The 21,540-nt window shown below is 35.8% G+C and overlaps 1 protein-coding gene across 6 annotated transcripts in view; it reads left to right on the forward strand.

Annotated features, from left to right (window-relative positions):
- Positions 1 to 21,540, forward strand: part of FRMPD1 (FERM and PDZ domain containing 1) — a 263,914-nt gene that overhangs the window by 136,398 nt on the left and 105,976 nt on the right. The window contains exon 1 of one of the 6 annotated variants that reach the window (XM_074200551.1): positions 19,269 to 19,475. The exons of the other annotated variants lie outside the window; for them this stretch is intronic. The gene's annotated coding sequence lies outside the window, so the exon portion shown is untranslated. Of the gene's footprint in view, positions 1 to 19,268; positions 19,476 to 21,540 lie in introns of those variants that run through there. 6 annotated transcript variants of the gene reach the window in all.

Here is a 21,540-nt window from a genome sequence, read left to right on the forward strand (position 1 = left end):
TTAATTTGGATGTGATGATTTGTATATTTTTCATAAATTCCTGGGAATTTATGTAAATTATAATGACAACTTGCATCTTTCCATAGGGTTATAGAACTTAGAGATGGAAAGGACCATAGAGATCATCTGGGACACACCTCCTTCCTTGCTTTTTCTAACAAGGAAACTGAGATTAGAAAATAGCTTATCCTAGGCCAAAAACAGTAGCAGAATTGGAATTTCAAACATGTGAACAGCAGTATTATAATTTTTTTGATATCTGCTGTTATTTTTGTTTTTTATTTTACTCTGGTTTGGTCCTCCTCTTTCTCTTTCCCCTATTCTGCCCTGCAGTTAAAATTTTTACTATTTAGTTTGGAAATACTATATAGAAATGAAAACTTCCTTTTTGCTTTTACATGTTTTAGATCACAGAGTCCCAATAAAGTTACAGTATTCATGCTGTTAAATAAATGTTTATACTACAATACAAATGTCTTCCAAATAAACATAGAAATTCATTTAAGAGAATTTAGTGGCAAGTCAAAAATTCATTTAAGGCACTGTTTCCCCATCAGTTCACTGTAAGTGGACAGCCTTAAAAAGCTGGCTAGGTGTTTCTTACAATTAAGTCCAGTGGCCAGATGTGGATCAAGACAACTGGAGGTGGCTCTAGATGCAGTGGGGGACCTTGGTCTTTTAAAGCTAAAGTTTTCAACAGGTCCCAATTTGACTGAAGGTAAAAGAGAGATAAAGCAGACAGGCCAAGAATGACTCCTTTTACTTAGTTAAAAGAAAAAAATTAAACTACCTAGCCTTCATCAAAGACCTATTAAAAACCTTAGGTTTAAAGGCCAAGGTCCCCCATTGCATCCATGGCCATCTCCAAGGATCATCCTGATCCACATGTGGCTACTGAACAATGTGGCTCTAGAGGAGAAAACAAAGCTGGTAATGTTGCACAGCACCCCCTAATTTAATCCAATTTACTTGCTTGCCATGGCATCATCTCCCTGATGTCATGGTCTTCTTTGAGAATGAAGAACAAACAACAGCAATAACAAGTAATTTCCCAATTCATTCCAAGGTTAGGAGCAAAATTTTAGATGTTGTGGTGATATATTTATCTAGTTATCTAGTTCAATGATAGAGAAGGGAACTGAGACCTGGAGGGTGTGAAAGAGTTCCCTCTGGTTAACAACAGGTTAAGTGACTTGCTCAAAATCAGACAGAAGCAGGATTTGAATACAGGTCCTTTGATTTCAAATTCATTTCTTTCTACTGTCTCATTCTGTGTATGTTTTAAAAACAGCTAAGTGATTTAAGAAGTGATTAAGAGAGAAATAAATAGAGAGAAATGGGAAAAATAAACTGATGCCTTCAACTATACTTAGAGGTTTTAAGGAAATTGAGATTTGATTCAACAAAACTAAATAACATGGTCTAATTGCCAAAGCTGTATGGTGGGCTGCCTCTACAATTTTAAGTTTATGAGGCACAATTCCTGATTTAGTGTGACATTTTATCTTGAGAATTTTTTTAAATGTAGTTTAGAATAGTTAGAATATAAGAAATCCTAATAATATATATGTAAAATACATTAACTTTAAAATTTTATTTTATTTTTATTTTCAGTTCTAACTTTTCTTCTTTCCTCTATCCCTCCCCCCACACATTGAGAAAGCAAGAAATAAAACATTTAGACATTCCCATTAGACATAGGAAGTCATGCAAAACATATTTCTGTATTAGCCACAAAAATACATTAACTTTAATATTTATGTAACATTGTTAAAGCTTTATCAGTCTCTCTCCCCCACCCACTCTTTAAGTATGTAATTTAAAGAGTTTTACTCTATTCTTAAATGTGTGCCCAAGGAATCATTTTCCCCAAGGCACACAGAAACCCAATTTTGTGAATGGGAGCCAGTAAAATACAAATCATCTAACAAAAATTCATTTTATAGGACACTTTGCTGAAAGCTATTCTTTGGAAGAACATGAAGTCAAATGAATGCTGATGGTTTCTGCCAAATCTGGCCTTCCATAATATCACTGTTTTCTTCCTTAAAAATCCACTGGGTTCTAAATTTTTATATCAAGATTTTCTGCTCTCATAATATTGTTTTTTTCTTAGGTATCAACATTGAAGAGGTAGATTAGTAAATATTCATCAGTTTATTTAGGCTTCTAGTCTACGTATTAGGAGGCTTTGCTTCTTTGCTCTTCTGTAATAGGATCTTGAACAGGGTTTCAGAACATTGACTTAAGTGGTCAGAACCTATTGAAGAGGCATGAAAGGACAAAGGTCCAGTCCCAGGATGGGTCAATTTGCCCTCTCTTTCATGGGGCTGGGGGGGGGGGTACTACACCGGGTAGTACCAGAGGTACTACACCCCCAGAGCTGCCACAGTTTCAGAATTGGAATGAACCCAAGGCCACACACATTCTGTCCCCTCCAGATGTGAGCAGAATTTCCTCTACAATTATCACTTAATTTTCTAACTAACAAGTAATTGATAGTTGAGCCTTTGCTTTTGAAGAACAATTCACTACCTGTCAAGTCAGTTCATTGCACTTAATTGTTAGAAAGTTTAAGATAGCTTAAATGTTAGAAAGCTAAATCCTAAGTCTGCCTCACTATAGCTTCTACCATTTGCTACAACTTCTGCCTTCTGAGACAAAGTGATACTAGTCTCTTTTCCTTTAAAAACTTGAAGTTAAGATCTTGTACCATAGCCTACTCCCTTTCCCTGTCCATCCCACCAAACCTTCTCTAGGCTAAGTGTCTGTAGATCCTTCAACCAAGTACCATGAATTCAAGAATAATACTTTACTCTGCATTTTATGCATAATTTTGCCAGAAATAATTTTTATTAATCTAACATCTTTCTAAATCTAAGAATTTATGGCTTAGAGAAGAAATGACTCTATACCGAATTTAGTCATGGCCCATACATCTCTCTCCCCCAAGACAACTTGAAAAAATATTTATAGGAATCTTGAATATGGGAAAGGGAATAATATAATAAAACACAATTTGTAGTTAAAATTCTTCCTACCTCATCAAATAGAACATCACTTAATATTCTAAGACTCCTTAGTTCCTTTTTTTTTAATCATTCCTCTAAGTAATCAAAGTGACTTCCTCTTCTTGATCAATACTGTAAGCTCTTAAGAGTGGATAAAGAAGATACTGTCCTTGGGTGGGTCATAACCCTTAATCATTCTGTTAATACAAGGACAATGGCTTTACCTAGACAAAAAATATCTCTGGTTCTAACATTATCATTTTCCCAGACCCTTAGCCTACCTTTTACAAATTTTGTCAAAGGGAAAAGTCTTTAGCCTAGAAAAATATTTATTTTTTAATATTTTCAGTTGAAATAAAAGTTTTTAATATGCTTCCACATTTCCTAGTTTATACTGTGTACAACTCTTTGAAGCACAGTCTGTAATAATTTGATCATCTCACTTTTGTACCTGCTAATCAGAAGCAGCACATTAATCAGCTGGCTTATTCTGCATCTTATTTAAGCACATCAGATGCAAAAAGGCAATGAGGCGACAAAAACTATTCTAGATGCCATAACAATATAGGGTAGAGCACATTACCTTGAACTAGAGAAGAGAAAGTAATGCATTAGGTGGAAACCAGTCTTGGTGTTTAAGATATTCTTGAATCTCTAGCCAGAGACTAGCTAGAACTGGTTTGTTTTCTCAACAAATCAGGGAGGTATTTGTTGTTGTTTAATTCATTTCAGTCATATCAGACTCTTTGTGACTCCACTTGGGATTTTCCTGGCCAAAATACTGAAATGGTTTGCCATTTTCTTCTCCAGTTCATCTGAGGCATACCTGGTGAAGTGATTTGCCTAGGATCACATTCCAGACCCTAGATGCTCTGTCACTGCTACATCACCTAACTGCCCACAATCTTATTATTGTACCCATTTTTACAGTTGAGGAAACTAAGACAGAGATTAAGTGACTTGTCCAGGGTTACACAGATAATATCAGAGGTCAAATTTGAATTTAGGTCTTCCTGGCTTGAGATCCAGTAATTTATCCGGTACCCCATATAGCTGCCTTTATCTCTCATCTGGAGGGAATTTTCAGTTTTCATATACAGCAGTAACAAGCTCATCTCATATTTTTGTATGCACTGCAACTGAATGGTTGTAAAGGTCCAAAAGTAACCCAATGATTCTCTCTTTTATACCAAATATCTGGTATTATTCCAGGAGCTCTAATAAGTAGATTAGGCTTTTCCAGGGGCTTGTTCTCACTCACATCTGGATAGACTACTCAGTTCTCCCATGCATTCCCTCCTAGGGTTCCTGAGACTCTTTCAGGTCTCAGACTCCCTCAATAGGTCTTATGTATGGTAAAGAGCTATACTCCCAATCTGAGAATTTCCAAGTCAAATCCATAGCCATAGCTCAGAAGCAAACCTTGATTCTTTAAACTGTTGAACCAGTGTTGATGAGTGAAGTTAACATGTCTGGTAAGAAAATTCTGTACCTCAAAAGATGAATGCTCTGGTATATCTCAGCCTCTTGGACAATCTTACTTATTAATGCAAAGGGAAATTCTCATATGTTTGCCCAAGTATAAGTTAAGTCCAGTGTCTACCGTATTCTAGGAATTGTTCTTAGTGTTGGGGGATGCAAAGAAAAAAAAAACAGTTCCTGCCCTCAAGAAGCTAGTAATCTGAGTGAGGAGACAACATTCAAACAAGATATTGACAGGGTAATTTGGAGATAATCTCAGAAGGAAGGCATCAGTATTAAAGGGGACCCGGAAAAACTTTTTTTACAGAAAGTGAGATTTTATCTGAGACCTAAAGGAACCCAGAGGACAGAGAAGAGAGGATGAAGGAGATTATTGCTCATTTGGGAGGGCAATCAATGAGTACACAATTAGAAGTCTTAATAAAGAACAGCAAAGAGACCCATGTCATTGGATCATAGAGTATGTAGAGGAGCTTAAGATGTAAAAATGTTGGAAAGGTAGGTGAAGGCCAGGCTAAGAAGGGCATTGAATGCTAAAAAGGATTTTATATTTGATCATAGAAGTAGTAGGGAATCACTGGAGTTTTATTGAAGTGGGGTGGGGAATGGGGTCAGAACATCAAGGAAGGTCTCTTGGATAGCTGAGGTAAGCATTGACTGGTATGGGGAGGGATAAGACAGGGAGGTAGAAATGACTGGAACCTCTCCCAACCTCCCTGGGAGTTAATACATCAAACTTTTGGAAGATGGTCAGTATTTTTCCTATCATTATCACTCGGTGATCTCTTTCTAGTCCTTCAGGTACATTCCAGACTAAAATGACAGTGTTGGCTTTATCACACAAGTGGCCAGTTTAATCTTGTTTACATTTCCTGGAAAGTAAGAACACTCAGGTGCTAGTCAAGTCTCTGTGTTGGAATGGAGTGACAGAAAACCTGAAAAGGTTGATGATGATAGGACAAATATAATTTATCTTATTATAGACCAAAGATGAGAATTTGTTTACTGAGGATCAGAGAAGCCAGAAAGATAAGAGAGAGTAAGGAAGGGCAGATTTAAAAATTTTAAAATTATATCAGCTAAGCTCAAAACTAGAGTGTTCAGTTCCTTAGGATGAATGAACCTAAGTTCAGCACCATTTTTTTTAATACATCAAGAAAGGAGATGCGACCAGATCACATAGGAATCCATTATAAATACTCCAAAAACAAGTTTAAGCACATACACATACTCCTAACAATTGGTTAGAACTTTGATAGCCATTTACAAAAGACAACATATACATGTTAAAAAAAAATTAAGTTTCTAAGTTGTACGAGTCAGAAAGGTGTCCTCTTTGAGCAATGAAACTATTGGAGAGCCACAGAAATGGTGATTTATAAAAAATCTCAAATATCTACCTTCTTTCCCAATTTTAAAATTAAATATAAACCCATCTTGTCCAGATTATCAGTATTAGGAACCATAGCTAAATCCTATCACCTTTTTTCATCTTACAGGATGCAGTACTATCAGTGTAAAAAATAACATTTAGGTGGGGAGCTAGGTGGTGCAATGGTAGAGCACCAGCCCTGGAGTCAGGAGGACTTCAGTTCAAATTACCTACTCTGTGGGACCTTGGGCAAGTAACTTAAAACCCATTGCCTTGCAAAAACAAAAAACAAACAAAAAACCCAATATTTATGTGTGACAAACATTTTGTTTGCTAGTATACAACCTTAAAAAAGTCCTTCTTAAAAAATATGTTTATGGTCACTGAGGAAGGAAGTGAGTGAGAGGTAAAGAAACAAAATTATACTTGCATCTGGATGCTCCAAAATAGATTTTATACATCTCAACTTCCCTGCTACATATTTCACAGCTTCTTCCAGAAAGTTATTCATCAGGAATTAATGTCCTTTTTTTTGTACTTGAGATGTTAGACATGCTAACAGAAGATACATTTTTGATGACTAATATGGAAATGTGTTGCATGCCTGCACATGTATAACCTATGTCAAATTGCCTTCCTAATGTGGGGGAGAGAGAAGAGAGAGAAATGAAGGGAATTTGGAACTCAAAGCTTTAAGAAAAAAATGCTAAAAATTATTTTTACATGTAATTGCAGAAATTAAAATTTTAAGTAAATTCTTAAAAAAGAAAGTACATGCCTTAGAATTACAAATCCTCTTCTTTGTAGTAGAGGACAAAATAATACATCACTTTGTCTTTTGCCTTAAACTTCATGGGAGCAGTGATATTTACAGTGGTATACAAGAGTTCAGTATTGAAGATTCTATCTTTTAGCAGAGGTTAATGATTAATAATAAATCTGATTATTCAAGTCTTTTGGCAGTTCCCTTGGACTACTTTGGAATCTGTTTTGGTAGAAAGGTAAATTTCAATTCATCCTAAAAAAATTTAGAGGCCAACAAAGATACATTTACCCTTATAACATTATTTGTTTGGTGGTGGTTGTTTTTTTTTAGTAAAGTAAACATATATTAACAAAAAGAGAAGACCTATTATGTATATTACTGTCTTTGTTCTGGTTTTGCTTTTCCAACATTATATCCCTTGCTGATGAGGCAGGTAGAATTATTAATTATTAATGAAAAATTTCAGCCAATTTTTTTACCTGAAGCAGCAACCAATTAACATATAATTGCCTCCACCTCTATTCACTTGCAGAGAATTAAGGTTAGGAAGGTGTAAATAATCTGGACTGGTAGGAGAGCAAAATCTTCTTGAATGACTAATAAAAGTTATGGGAGAAATTAGATCAAGTCATCATTGCTCTAGTTGAAAAGTTTAAAGACCACTGATCTTGACCATGGAGCCAGTCCAATCCTAACCATCCTGACTTCAGAAAAAACTACTTGGGCTTAGCTTCATGCTGTTACAGAAACAAAGTTTGTTCATGGCCTATACCTTTTAGCCTTCTAAAGCAGTCTCTTTTTTCCTTAAATGCACTTTTTTTTAGACAATCAAGGTTAAGTTACTAGTCTAGGATCTCAAAGCTAGTAAGTGCCTGAGTCTGGATTTGAACCCAGGTCTTCCTGATTCTAGGGCTGGTACTCTGTTATCCACTGTATCACCTCATTGCCTCTACTAAACCTCAAACATGATTTACACTCAGACAGCAACCTTCTACAACTTCACATATTGGAATGTTTCATGTCGATGAGAAGGGGTCTGCAGACAGTACTAATGAGGGTGAAAGTAGGGAGGCACAAGCAGACAAGTTTAACAGTCTTAAAGTGGAAAGTCATAATCACCAAGTTTATTAAAAAGAGTATAGTTCATTTTCTGATGACATAAAACATCCTCAGACTTTTGCAAGCTTGACTACTTCCAAACTGTTTTCTGATAACACTTCCAACTTTCTGATCTTTGTTGTACTGTTTACTAATCCCAAATTAACTCTAACAAATGATACACCTTTGCATATTTTCAATAGTGAGAGGAACAAAACTGAAGGTGCCTTCTAGATAATTGTCCCTACAATTGTAATAGATTAAATCAACAACAATGATCTGATCATGGAAGATGCAACTTAATCTTACAAGCATTATTTTACAAAATTATAATGCAAGAAACTTATAACCACAGCGCTGACATAAAAAAAAAGCTTTAAAACATTAAATGTGAAACAAAACTTAGTGCTGTAATAATATTAATTTGCTTGAATGCCTCTCCAAATTGTAATTGGAAAACATCACATTTGACTTTCAGTTTTGGCATTCTGTGCTCTTGAATTCAGAAATTGTCTTAGAGTTATCACTTTTAATCTAATCCACATCTGGCATCAACAATTACTGCATAAAGCACAGATCAACTGTTTTTGGTGATTATTGCCCTGGAAAATGGATAGGGCTTGGAATCAAGAAAATGCATCTTCCCGAGTTCAAATCTGACCTCAGTAGCTTTGTGACCCTGGGCAAGTCACTTAACACTGTTTGCCTCAGTTGCTAATCTGTAAAATTGGCTAGAGAAGAAAATGACAAACTACTTCAGTATTTTAGAGCACTGGTCCTAGAATCAAGAGAAACTGAGTTCAAATTCAGCTTCAGACACTTAATATTTACTTAGCTATGTGACCTTGGGCAAGTCACTTAATCCCACTGCCTTCCAAAATTTTTTAAAAAAGAAAGAAAATCCAAGTGGGGTCACAATGAGTCAGACATGGTTAAGATGATTCAACAACAAAAAACTATCCCTAAATACTTTATTAAATGTTCTGTAAATTAAAATTTTAAATTAGCTCTAAAGTTTGTTATATGACTCCAACTACTTTTTTCCAAATCCCAAAGCTACCATTCTTTGTGAAGTTAAGCTTTAGAATCATCAGAATCTCAAAATGAACTCCTAACTCTTTGGGAAGACAAACCTTCCAAGAGGCATTCATAGCTCTACAAGCTTTGACAATCTCTGTCTTCTCTTATCTCAATGAGGCCTTTAAAAAAATAACTCAAAAACTTCCTTAAAATTTCATTTCCACTTTCTGCAATTGCTGTATTTTTCTTTTTTTTTCAGATTTTTTTTTACTTGCACTATGCTGAAGATCATTGTGATAGCTGCCCAAAATGTGAAGACCTTATATCAGTACCCCTTTAAGTGATAATTCTATTTTCCTATTGTTGGTGCATCAAAAATTGAAGACACTTAACTGAGCTATAGATGAGTTAATATCACTATGTATAGAATAAATTATATTTTTTTAAAAGTTTTACTTTCAAGAACATTTATTATCTTTTTACCTTCAAGTCTATGTAGTCAGTTATTGACATTGATTAACTCAGTCTAATTATTATAAATCACAAAATCAAATTTTGCTTTATATTGATTTAATATTTCACTTCCCTCTTTGCTTTCTAATACTGCTAATTTCTCAAACTTATGCTTTTCTGCCATTTTCAAAGAAATCAGAAATCTTGGTTCTGATTTGTGTTTTCAGACTAGTTTCTTTTTTTTCCCCACTGAAACTTTCTTCTGCATTGCACTCCACCACAATTAACCTTTAGGTGATCTGAGGTGACCATCTAGGTTTATTGGCAATTTCTTCTTTGTTGCCATGTAAAACATTTCCCATTTGGTTTCTTCATTAAGAATTTGCAAATGCATGATTTATTGTCATTTCTTTTCAGTGATTTTGCTAATAATTGACTGGGGAATTCTGCCAAATCATCAAAAAAGCTCATAGAGGTTTGGCAAATCAAACTCTTCCTAGAAAATGAAATTCTGCCTTTTTTTAATTAAAAAATTTTTTTACTTGTCTTTCCCTAAGTCACTTCCTTTTCTCTACATTATTTAAAGCCAGCCTCCTTGGATTGCAAATTGCAAAAAGTTTTGGTTTTTTTAAGAGGACTTTTCTGTTTCTTCACTTTTGGAGTCCCTGGCCTGCCAATAACTGGCTCTTTCTTGGATGTCCCACTCATATCAGTTCTTTCCTCCTGGTGTCAACTTTCTGAATGGGCTCCCAGTTTACTGGGTCTCTATCTTGTTTCATATTATTGTAAGCCATGCCTAACTAAAGCCAAACTGGTGGTTCAGGTTCAGGATCGGCTCTAATTAACACAAATTTGTACTAACTAATGGCTAATAAAAGGAATTTTACTTAGCTCTAGCATGGAGAGGATATATAGTAAGAATTCATTTAGGCCAAACTTCCCTGACCTTTGTGTTAGCCATGGTGGTCCTCTGGTCCAAAGTCTGAAAGAGTAACCTCCTACCTACTTATGAACTGGTTTTCCTTCTCAGCCCACCAAGAGGCTACATCATGGTTTTAGCTTTAGTACTTGGAGCCAATTAAGTCTCCAGTCAATAATAAACACTTATTAAGTACTACTAAGTACTGTGCTAAGCACTAGAGATACAAAGAAAGACATAAATCCCTGCCCTCAAGGAGCTTACAATCAAATAGAGGGAGATAGCACACCAAAAGGAGCAGAAAATGGAGGGGGGAATGGGGAGGAAGGTAGGCAGTCAAATGAGGAGGGAAATGATCTGAGGATGTGAGAATTTCAGATTTGATTTCATTTTCCAGAGGGATGACTTTTTTTGGAGATCTTGAAATCCTAGAAAGTAGTAGGGGAAGGAATGATGAGGTGAATTCTTTGGGCACCTTCCTTAAAGGGTGGAGGATCTGAGAGGGGGTGGTTCTCCAATATTCCTTCTCACCTTCTTCTGTCAGAGGTAGGAAAAGCACTCAGGGTCAAGGGGGTGAGCATTTACATCTCAGAAATCAGCAAATGCTACAAGTAGTGATTGATTTGTTTGATTATCTTAGACTTAAGAAAGTGATGGGAAAAGTATTCATTCAGATTAACTTTAAAAAGTATATTTTCTGGGCCCTCACTGCCTGAAGACTTGGTAAGGTACATTTTGATCCCAACCCCAGATTCTCTTTAATGGGATTTGAGGATTGTCTCTAGATCCTGCAAATGACTCCAGTCCCCAAGATAGTGGATCCCCTAATTGTAGTCCTCTTTACCCTCATACCTTGAGCTAACAATCAAATCAACATTTACACTTGAATATTTACTTTAAAAACTATACACACAAATATACAAACTCTAGAATGGACTATAAAGCTCATAGTATTACCCCTGGAACCAGTGGATGAATATGGAAGATTACAAAGATCAGAAATCTGAGACTTCCTCTTCCCTCTTTTGTAATGATCAAATCCTGGGTTTTAACTATCTAGCCCCGGACAATGGCTGATGGCAAATATTCACAGTTCACCGAGAATGGCACCTCTAGCTAAGAATCACTGTGCTGTACATTCATGGTCTCTGCACTAATGTCCCTAATCCTGATTTTAAACTCTCAGTCCTAACATAAAAATGTTTCAAATGATTGCGCATGTATAACTTTTATCAAATTGCTTTCCTTCTCAGTGAGGGGGAGGGGAAGTGAGAGTATTGAGAATTCAAAAAAAATTTTAAACTATATTTTTAAAATTCTTTTTACATGTAATTGTGGAAAAAAATAAAATATTAAAATTTAAAAAGTCAGTCCTTATCCCTAGCATTAGAGTTAGGTGAAACAGCCTTATATAAAGTATTGTTCCCTTTCCTCTCAGTTCAACTCTCATCTTCTGTAGGAGGCTTTTTCCAGTTAGCTGCTGGAATCTTCCCTTTTGAGATTACTATCTTCCATCTCAGGGTGTACGAGGTATTAAGGGAGGACTAGCACCTCGGGTGTGAGGGTACTAAACCCTTTTTAGGACTGCTTAACCTTTGCTGTCCACCTTTCACCCACCTCTTATCCAAGAAACTAGTGAGTACAAGATGTGAAGCCTAAAATTGTAAGAACCTTAAAAATTTAAGGTTAAAATAAAATCACAGAAAATTTTTTAAGTTTTATTCTCTAAGATTCAGAGATGGAAGCCACTCTTGGGTAATGACCCCACAGAACTGGGAAAGAAACTGGACTTTATACCATTTGAGAAATGGGGGGGAAAATTAACAAAAATTGCACAGTATCACTATCCAAGATGGCTCCACAAAGATTACCATCTTTGTATAATTTCCAATCTTGTCTCTTCCTGAGAGGATAAGCTCCATACATCCTGAGCATTGTTCTCTTGGATTTGTGATTAACACAGGGGGAGATACCTTTGGAGTCTTAATTTTTAATTAAGAAGCAAGGTGACCCATATGAAGCCTCTAATTCTCTAAAGAGAATTAATAGTCTATCACAATATAGGTATGAGAAATTTTTTTTTACAAAGCCATACTCTGATAAAACTGTCTCTCCAGATGGGCTAAATCAGCTTGAGGGGAACCAATAAACCTGAAACCTGTCTTTGAGTTAGGGAGAGATCTACCCAAATATTTGAAGACTTTCCCTAGTGGAATGTACAGATGAGAATAATTTAATCCAATGTCCCCAAAGGTATCTGAAGCAGGCTTTATGGAGCACTTGGAACCTGGTCATCCATTGAAGACACCAAGGTCATCCATCTACTGCATTTTGGGCCACTGCCACCAGTCATCCTGACTTTTGTTTTGATGCTGGACTTTGATGATTCAGAAAAGAAAGTGAGCTTGTGACTTTGTGCAACTCTTCCTCACTTAAATACAATTTACCCAAAGAGTCAAGACATCCACCATTATCCCCTATTGATCTTTTTTTGTCATTGATCTTTTTTGAAAATGAAGGACCAACAATAGCAACATGCTATCAATTTTATATATGTATGATGAACACACCCAATTATTTACATGTTGTTTCCTGTGTTAGACTATGTTTCCATTTCACCAATTAGATATGTATGTTTTATGCACACCTGCATGTATGTATCATGGACAGTCAGCTATTTACATGTTGTTTTCTATGTTAGAACATGTGTTTCTATTCCATTGATTTCATATATGTATGTATGCATTATGGTGTGTGTGTCATAGACACACACAGTTATTTACATATTATTTCCTGTGTTAGAAGTCGAGTTTCTGTTCCATCAATTATATGTATACATACATGTATACATATATGCATATATGGGTGTATCATGGATATATGTGCACATATCATGGACATACACATATATGGGTATGTATCATGGACACACACAGTTATTTACATGTTGTTTCCTTGTTAGAATATGAGTTTCTGTTCCATCAATTATGTATGTATTTATGTTTGTGTGCATGGCATCATGGACACACCCAAAAACAGTGTCTATGTTTTCTTTTTCACAAAAACCATACAATTTTGAGCAAAGAGGGATCTTAGATCATTTAGTCCTTGTGACAAAGGTTTGTGTGGACCTTCCTTATAACTCCTCCCTTTCAGGAAGGTGCCTATGGTGATTTTCACTTTTCCCAGCTCCTCTTTGCAGTTATCCCTACCACAAGATGATTTTCTCCCATTAAGGTTTTGATATATGTTGGATCAGCATAAGAAATTAAATGGGAATTTTGAGAAGGAAGGCCAGCAGATGACAGAGAAAAAGTTTAGAAACTCAGAAATACATAAAATATATGTATAGAATTATATATAATATCAGTTTATTTTATCATTTAATACCATTCAGATTTCTCTGGTACTAAGGGAGGTCCAAAATAATTTTTGCATGAATTTTCCAGATTTGGGGGATGCCATGTTGCTAAGCCCCCATGATGTGGAAGGGATAACTATAATTATCTTCTTGCTTTGATTAAACTGAACTTCAGAGGTTAGATGACTTTTTCAAAGCACCTACTGAGCCCAAATTTGAGTTCAAGAGATTTTGCCTGTCCAGTCTGACCTAGTCGGATAAACCATCCACAGTGTTAAATGTTCTTTGCAGTTGCTGATGCAGGGATGGGGGAGGGACTGCATTTCCTGGATGGCCTCAATAAACAAAGACGTGTTTGGATTAGGTCCTTGACAGCTGGGTGGATAATATTCTAAATATCCCTCATAGTTAGCCACTTGAGCTGCCTTTTCTTTGATAGGAGTTTTCTTGGGCTTCTTGCCCACTTTACTAAACAGCTGACTTCTACATCCAGCTGTTTGACTGCTTTAAAAAAGGAAATTATATGGGTTGGGGGAATTTTGGATTACAAACAAAAGAGACACACAGAATAAATCCCTTGTTAGTGGCTCTGCTTGGGGACAAGCACACAAGTGACTGAATTGAGGCCATCGGTAGTGATCCTTATTAAGTGGCTGAAGGGTGGTTGGGAGGTTAAGCCCTATTTAAATTGAATCTAATCCAGTTAAACAAATTTGAAAGCCCAGGCTCATCCTGGGCTTGAAATTCTGTTTTGTATGGGACTTCCTGTGCTGGCCCGGTTGGTGAGATGAGGTAACCAGCATGCAATGGTGGCAAAAGCACTAGCCTTGAAATCAAAGAGGGTAGGGTTCAAATCCTGCCTTGGACAACTTATTAACTTTGAAATCCCTAAGTCACTTAACCCCTGTGCATCAGTTTTCTTAGCTGTAAGAAGAGGAGCATGGAAATGATGACCTCAAAGATCCTTTCTAATCTAAATCTTTGATCCAAATACCAAGTTCATTTCTTACAGGCATATTCTATACAAGATCCAGGCAACACTGTTTAATAACTTATTTTTGTCTTGGTCAGTGATTTCTTTTTTTAAAATATAATATTTTATTTTCCTACCAATTTTCTGACCAGTTTTTAAACATTTTTTTTTCAAATTTTGAGTTCCAAATTCTGATTTCATTTTGATGTAGGAATTAATTCACAGTAAAAGAATTTTCTTTGCTGATTCAAATCAGCACTTGCTTTTCAATTTATAGTTCTGGAGAGCTTTTTGGAAGCAATAAGAGGCTAAGTGACTTGTTGCAAGTCAACAGAGCCAGTGCATGCTAACATCATTTTTAAAATAGCATTACTAATAATATACTCATATGAAATTATGATCAAACCTTTCTGTATAGTTGCAAAACATTTCTTTAATTGTGTTTGGCTGATCACCTGTTATTTTCCTTACAAATTGAATTCACTGGTTTTCTAGAGACCAATTAACAGAGTATACCTAAAAGATTTCAGAATGCAGAAAGAAACCTAGTAGCTAACAATAACTACACCAGACATTCAAACAAATTTTTCTATAAAGTAGGAGAGGTTGAGGATGAGGAAGGATCATAGTATCACAGATAGTTTTGGAAAGAACCTTCTCATTTTAATAGATAAGAATATAAGTCCAGGGATATGAAGTAATTTGTCAAATGGTCAAACAGAGAGTAAGGATTAGAGGCAAATTTTGAACTCAGATCATCCCACTTTTGATCAATCAGTGTCAGACAAGGCAGAAGAAGACTAAAAAAGTAGGAAGGGGCTAGGTTTTGAAGAATTTTAAATGTCAACTAGAAGAGTATAATTTGTTCTTAGTGGTAATAGGATACTACTGGATTGTATTAAATAGAGGAATAGATGGTCAAACTTGCAGTTTAAAGAAATAAACTTTGGTGACTATGCAGAAGATGGATTGGAGGAGGGGGAGTAGGCAAGTGACCAATTGGAAAGTTCTAGTAGTCTAGGCCAGAGTTGATGATGAACTTGGTGATGGCCATATGAAGAGAGAGAAGGGGACAAATGCTAGAGATATCAATGATTTGGCATATAGAGATTTGGCAACTGATTGAATATGTGAGATGAGTGAGAGTGAAGTGGTAAAGATGATACCAAGACTGTGAGAATGGGTATCTAGAAGCATAGTAGTGCCCTTATTAGAAATTGAGATGCAGGTGGAGTCGAAGATAATAAGTTCTGTTTTGGTCAAGTAGAATTTGAGATCTACTTGGGACATCCAGTTCAAAATGTGGAATAGGTACTTGGTGATATGGGACTAGAATTCAGGAAAGAGAGAGAGCAGGGCTAGATATTTAGATATGGGAGTCATTAGTAGAGATGATAATTAATCCTATGGGAGCTTATCATCAAGATCACCAAGTGAGACCATGTCAAGAGAAGAGAAGAAGGTCCCAGGACAGAGCCTTGAGGTACTTCCATAGTTTGGGAAATAATATATGAATGATGTTTCAACAAAGGAGATGAAGGAGTAGGAGGAAAAGCAAGGGAAATTAGTATTTTTAAAAAAACTCTACAGATTGGCAATTGAAAGATCATTAACAATTTTTGAGAAAGCAATTTTTCCAAGAGTTTGTTTGTGAAAAGAATATGAGAAATAGGACTTGAGGGGGTGGTAAGGTCCAGTGAGGGATTTTTAAAGATCAGAGAGCCTTGAAAGTACAGATAACTGTAAAGCCAGTAAATAGTGATTAAAGATTGTAGAAAACAATGAGTATGATTCTTGAAAGAATCAGAAATTTAGATAGGGCCTATATGATTTATACACCTTTGTTTTCTGGTCAATTCCTTTTGATAAGCATTCAAACCGACAATTCTATAAAAGAGATATATGATAGAATAGGGGGAAGTAAGGTGAATTGTATTCATGATACATGTTGGGGAGGGACCCTTGAGAATGAAGAGAATTTAAAGAGGTAGCAAGAAGTGAGAAGGGCATTCAAGGAAAGGAATGATTTGAAAAAAATTTTGGAGGTAGAAATAATTCACCTATTTATGCAATTCTTTGATGAAAGCTCCTTCCTCAGTGCAGCTAGGTGGCCAATGAATAAAGCACTTGGAGTCAGAAGGACCTGAGTTCAAATGTGACCTTAGACATTTAATAATTACCTAGCTGTGGGACTTTGGGCAAGTTATTTAACCACATTGCCTTTGCAAAGGGGAAAAAAAGCTCTTTCCTCATCACAATCCTACAGAGTAGGTAATAGCAATTTTAATTTTATTTCCAGATCAAATGATTGATTTTGAAGAAAAAACTTTTAGTTTTATCCAGTTGCCACAGATTCTCTAATAAATCATCAATGAGCTTCTGACCTCATTTGTTCCTTTTTATTTGGGTAAGCACCCAAATGTCAGATCATTTCTTCTCTTCTCTTTGACTAACCTAGATTTTCATTCTATGGAATTTTGGATTAAAAAACAAAAAACCAAAACCTGACTCCCAAGCTACCATGAATAGAGTTTCACTTGAATATTTAATATTCTACAAAATTAGGTTCTAACATAGAATATGTTTTGTCAGTTTTTCAGATATTTACCTTGGCTATTACCAAAATTTTATAACTCTTGTAGCTTTCTAAAGAAAAGATTCAGTGCCCTAAAAGGGCAAATCTCAAGCCTTATTCTAAACTAAACAGCCAAAGTTGTTGCAGAGAGAAATTGAATCAGTGTTAGAAGAGTATTTATTAATGCTGAATTATTTCATATTTCTCCAGTTGTTTACAAAACAGTCCTCTGAGGTAGATAAATATAGCAATCCCACTTTACTGCTGAGAAAAGCAAGTTTCAGAACAGTAAAGTGGCTTTCCTTGAAGGTCCTATGGCTAGTAAATTGTGGGATTGGGCTTTCAAGACCCAGGTCTCCTGGTCCACAGTCCAGTGACTCTTTCTCCTATATCACATGGCCTCTATTCCCTTCATTTCTATTTTATCTTTCCTTATATTTTCTCTATTGCAAACATAACAGATGCACATGTTGAGATATGCTGTTAAATCATAACTAAAGAGAACCAGGCAGGGGAATTCCTAGCCAAAACAATTCTCCCTTAAAAATACACTGTAAAACAATCCCTGGGTGAGAATAAGTCATAATCATCATTGCAAATAAATCACCATTACCCATGACCAAGAATTGGGGCAGTTGAGGGAAAAATGTTAGTGTTTTGTTTTAAATGGGAAAATGCCTTCTTAACTTGGGGTTCACAGCTCCTCAAGGGGTCCATGGATTGTTGTCAGGGGGCCTGTGAACCTGCATGGGGGGAAATTACATCTTATTAACTGAAATTTTAGCATTTCTTTTTTTTTTAGATTTTTTTTTCAAGGCAATAGGGTTAAGTGGCTTGCCCAAGGCCACACGGCTAGGTAATTAAGTGTCTGAGGTTGGATTTGAACCCAGGTACTCCTGACTCCAAGGCCAGTGCTCTATTCACTGCGCCACCTAGCCATCCCAATTTAGCATTTCTTTTAGTTATTTGAAAATATATTCTGAGAAGGGGTCTATGACTCCAAATAGTTGAAAAACCCTAGATGGATCTAACCCAGAGGAGCATTTTGAAATTGAAGAAAATATATTAACTATAAATATTTATAGCCAAGATGTTGGGTTCTGATGCTAGTTTTAAAGAATAGCTTAAGGATGCAATGGGTAGCACAACCTAAGGTCAAATGTGGTCTCAGACATTTGATACTAGCTGTGTGACCTTAGGGCAAGTCACCTAATGCCATTACCCCATACACACAAAAAAAGTAGCTTTGATTGAAGTGAAACAGGTTTACTTATTTCTATGTATGACCTTGAGGCTTATAGGCAAATAAAGGTTTAAGGATAGGTAGATTTGGCCTTCTTCCTTTTTAGAGAGATTTTAGACTCCTGAAAGATCCCATTAATGACCTCTGAAATACCCTCTTGGACTGACTTATGGGAGTTAGTTTAAGGATTTTGATCTGACAAATTTCAAATGCCTCAAGAAGGACAATACTCAAGCCTTATCAGTTCTTTCCACATTAGTGTGAATGAGTTTATCCAATCTTTCCTGGAGATCATCTGTAAAAGGTCTTTGAAGTATAAAACATTATTATAAGTTCAGTTTCTTAATTTTTACAACTAGATTTTAGATAAAGGGAGAAGAGAGACCAAAAGTAGTACCTGGGAGATGTAAGGAGAGGTTTCAGAGAAGGAAAGGGGCTCAGAAAGGAGGAAAGGCCAGGTACCCAGAAGACAAACTTATGCTTCACAATGGTGGGCAGAAACATGTTTAAAAAATTTCATCAGCAACTTGATATTCTTAATAAGTACTAAATCATCCAATCATTGTCTCTTCAACCAAATATTATTTAAAGTATCAAGAAAATTGGCAGATTGGGCCATTTTTAAATGAAAAGTCTTTTCCATACCCTTCCTTTCTTTTCCCTTTCAATCCAACTAAAATAAGAAACTTCTGGCCCTCCTGGAAGGAAAAAAACATCTGCAGGGCAGCTGTATCTCCATGATGAAAAGTCTCACTTATTCTCACCAATGGCAATAGTTTAACTTGGCTTTTCTCTCCCTCACCTCATCTGCTGTTTTATTTGTGTTCCAGAGCTTTCCACTTTCTGGCCCTTTATATGCAGAGAAAAAAGTGATGGCTTTGGTTGTGGGACCTTAGGCCTCAGTTTCCTCCTTAGCAATATAAAGGGAATTGGGGTGCATTAGATGATCTGCAAAGTATCCTCTAATATAATCCATGGTCCTGGAATCTGACTGCTTTGAGGATTTGGGAAAGGAATTCAGTTCAGTTAAAGGCTGTCTGTGTTCTGTTACAGTAGCAGAGATGCTGATGGAAAGTAAGCAGGTGTGAGGAAGTGAGAGAGAAGGATGTGATTGCCAACACTGTTAGATTTCTTTAGGCCAGTGAATGGAGAAGGCTTCACAAGAGCCATCAGGAGTTCTGCCCTACTGCCACCCTCCCAAGGTATGTGAATGTATTCTGATGGCCACATCATTTGAGTTTCTCAGATGCACAAAAATAATTGGGATGTAAAGGGGGAGACAGTATAGATATATGGAAAGAGTGCAAACCCCTGGTACTTGAGCTAAATCTTACGTTAGTTTTTTGGGGGGAGGGGAGCAAAGGCAATGGGGTTAAGTGACTTGCCCAATATCATACATCTAGGTAATTATTAAGTATCTGAGGCTGGGTTTGAACTCAGGTCCTCCTTACTCCAGAACCGGTGCTCTATCCTAGCTGCCCCATATGTAAAAAGGGTCATACTTTGTATATATTTTGTAATTAATTTTCTATTTACTTGCTACTTCCCAGCAATAGACCTTGAGTGCACCAAGGCTCTTCATGTTTGTTAATCTTTTTCAAATCAAGAATACCAAATATACATATATATATATATATATTAAGTTATTATAGTCAGTTATTATAAAGCAGAACCAAAATGAAGACTCTTCATTTATATGAGAATGCTCTTCATCACACTCATCATTTCTCTTATTTTCCTTTTAATCACTAACAGTTATTTATTAAACAAGAATTTATTAAATGACTACTACATCATGCTAAGCTTTAGGGAAACAAAGACAAGTTGTTCTGACGCTATTCACTTCATTCTACATTAATTTATGCAAGTCTTCCCAGGTTTCTCTGGATCCATCCCTTAAATCATTTTTATGGCACAATAATATCTTGTTATACTAATTTGCCATACTTTGTTCAGCCATTCTCCAGTTAGTGGATGCTTAATTTATATGTTCAGTCATTTTTCAATTGTGTCCTATTCTTTATGACCCTAAGTGTTTGAAGGCCATATTTGAACTCATGAAGATGAGTCTTCCTGTGTCTAAACCCAGCTCTCTATCCACTGCACCATCTAGCTGCCCTTAATTTATTATTAATGTTTAATCTATACTCTTTTGCTAAAACAAAAAGTGCCACTGTATTTTACATATATCATTTCCTTCTTTTTTTGATCTCTTTGAGATAATGGTCTATCAGTAGTATCACTGGATCAAAAGGTACACCTAATTTAATGACATTAAAAAATATAGCTCCAAAATGCTTTCCTGAATGTCTGGACCAATGCAAAACTCCATCAGTGCATTAGTGTACCTTTCACAGGTCTTTCAACAACTTTCATTTTTTATTTTTGTCAACTTTTCCATCTTCTTTGTTGCTGGTCTCTCCAATTTATTCTATATCTGTCTTATTATATTTGCTTTTGTGTTGTCTCTGACATTAGACTTTGAGTTTTTTGAAGACAAGGATTTTTTTCTAGGCCATTCTTTGCAGATTATATAAATTAATAAATGTTTATTTACAGTCAGTCAATAAACTGATTGCCAGTCTGATGCAAGTGAGCTGGAACATCAGAGTTGTATGAATTTGCATTTCTTATTGATGATTTGGAACATTTTTTGGTATAGTTATTGATCACTTGAATTTCTTCTTTTGACAATTTCCTGTTTATCTTCTTTGACTATTTATCAATTGGGAAATGACTTTTGTTTATACATATTTGAATCAGTTCTCTCTATTTCTTGAATATCAGACCTTTATCAAAAAAATTTTCTGCATATTTTTCCTAGTTAACTGTTCCCTTTTAAATTTAAAGCATCCTTGATTTTCTTTGAGAAAAAACTTCTTATTTTTGTGTCATCAAAATTGTCTGTTTTATTTCCTGTAATCTTTCTCTCCATCTTGCTTTTGTTCAGGAACTCTGTTCCTTTTCAATATTGCAAAAGTATCACTTTTCTTGTTCCTACATTTTTTAACACGTGATCTTTTATATCTAAGTCATGTACACATTTGGAACTTATTTTGGTTTATGTTGTATGATACTAAGTCCCATTTCTGTAAGACTATTTTCCAGTGTTCCCAGTTATTTCAGTGATGACTGACTCTTTGTATCCTCATTTGGGATTTTCTTGGCAAAGATACTGGAGTGATTTGCCATTTCCTTCTCCAACTTATTTTACAAAGGAGGAAACTGAGGCAAACAGGGTTAAATGACTTGTCCAGGGTCACAGAA

This window comes from Macrotis lagotis, chromosome X, assembly GCF_037893015.1.
Source record: "Macrotis lagotis isolate mMagLag1 chromosome X, bilby.v1.9.chrom.fasta, whole genome shotgun sequence".
NCBI classification, from domain to species: domain Eukaryota; kingdom Metazoa; phylum Chordata; class Mammalia; order Peramelemorphia; family Peramelidae; genus Macrotis; species Macrotis lagotis.